This window comes from Tachypleus tridentatus, chromosome 1 (genome assembly GCF_004210375.1).
Source record: "Tachypleus tridentatus isolate NWPU-2018 chromosome 1, ASM421037v1, whole genome shotgun sequence".
In the NCBI taxonomy this organism is placed as follows: domain Eukaryota; kingdom Metazoa; phylum Arthropoda; class Merostomata; order Xiphosura; family Limulidae; genus Tachypleus; species Tachypleus tridentatus.
In genome coordinates this window covers 111,766,044-111,768,225 of record NC_134825.1, presented here as the reverse complement: position 1 = coordinate 111,768,225, position 2,182 = coordinate 111,766,044, and positions in this window count along the sequence as shown.

The window sequence follows — 2,182 nt, the reverse complement described above, 5'->3', positions numbered from 1 at the left end:
TTCAAAACAAACAAACTAGAATTCAACTTCCTTCGAAAAATAAATAATATTCAGCGTTGTTGTACATTATCAACCACCTCCTGATGGTTCAGCTGTACGTTTGAGAGCTTATAACGCTAGAAATCTGTCTTCGATACCGCAACGGGGAAAGCACAGATTGCCTAATGTGTGATTGTGTAACAACGAATATTGTTGTCTTACCAGTTCTCGTTGCAATCAGTTGAGGATGAGCGTGGCTCATTGAACAAAGAGAGAAATAACATATAGTAATATATATATTACTGTGGAATCACCGTGGAATATATATATAAAATCACAACCAAGTTTAATTTATCCAGTTCTTGCTTACATTCCAGCACACTGTGGGTCTGTTCTGTTATGTTGAGATGATATAACTTCCATCCCTACCATATTGTTTTAAAAGACTGATATTGGCTACCCTATATTTACCTTTTATATTTTTTTGAAAGTTTTTCTTCACTGGTGTAAACACTTTTCCCACCACTACTGATAAATATAGCATGGTTGGAATAATTTCTTCTAATTCTTGAAAATTCCTAGGTGACTAGAAACACTAGATTTCGAAACTAGTTCTTAAAAATACAGTAAGCCTAATATCACTGTATTATAACAAACATACCTGCAATCAGGCTTCGCAAATTGTAAAAAACATACAGACCCTAACAACTGCCCTGAAACGTAACGTAAATACAAAAGTACGGAAATGAAAATTTGTTTTTGTACGAAACTGTTGAATATATAAAATAAACGAAGTAGATTGCTGACATTCGTTAACAGCCAAACAAAATCGATGCTATTTGAGGTTGTTTGAAAGTACCGACAGGTGGATTGTACACTATATTTCTATATTTAATACAGGTAAACCTAATAATAACGAGGATACACCAGTATCGTCTGTACATCAGAGATGCACATCAAAACTATTTAATCAAGCAAATACTAATAAAAGTATATAATTTTGAAACAAGAAAACGCTTTGCTGTTTTCTGTTCGTTAGCAACATCAAGCGCGGGGCGTGCGTACACTCTATTCAAGATCTCTATCGGCCTATCTTCGGAACGTTGCATTTAAACAGCAGATAAAACCAACCAATCGGAATCAAACCTCTACATTTATTCAGTCAAAAATAAAAATAAAAAGAGGGATTCCGTTACAAATAAAACTTATATCTTTTCCACTATTTACCACGTGCTCAACTCTGGTTTTATATTAGTGTTCAGTTATTAAAGGTTAGGCCCACAAGATAATTTTGTTTCCAACCTTTGCTAATCCCGATTTAATAGTTATCTAGTTACCACTTCCACATGTTTAACAAAACAGATCAGCAAGCTTTGTTGTTACTACGTGCTTGAAAATATTTTCTTATTGGATAACAATGTGTCCGAGTTTGTGGTAATGACGAAATGGCAGAATTGTAAACTTTTCAGTGAGTACAAAACTACAGTTGAAAACTTATTTCAAGCAAGTAACTATGTGTTTAAAAGATTGTTGTCATTAGGAACCCGAGTAATTGTAAACGTTTGTATGAAACTGTGGAACAGAAAAGTTTGTCCAGATGAATACGGGGTTAAAGGTTGGATGTAATTACGAAATTGTAAATGTTTTTGTAAGTACGAAACTGCGAACAAGAAACTTACTGAAACTAATTCACTACGGTATTCAGAGATTATTGTAATTTCGAAACTGTTGGCTTGAAATATTCAAAAGAATCTTTTAAAACAACTTCTTTATTTGGAAACGAAGCTATCAACTTGTTAGATGAGTCAGTGTTTTAAAACTTGCTAGTTGTGACCCTTTAACTATTGATAACGATTATCGTAGACTAGATCCACGTAAAAACAAAAAACAATTCAGATATAAATCGGTTCGGGTGGTTGTTAAACACCCACCTAGTCTAATTTTTTTAATAGTTATTTTTTATTGCTAAGGTTAGAACCTTTTGAAAAAACAAAACGTATGTTGAAATACAACTCGTATAAAAATGCTGTGTATAAATCATACATTACTAGCTACACCATTATGTACATCTATCAAATTGCTTACATCTATCTCCTGTTTAATCTTATTAACTCGTTCGCTAACCCTTCAGTTCTGAAGACACGTGTTTCTGAAAATAGCTGAGCTCACATCCTGTAAAACTGGGAGAATTAGATATCAGAAC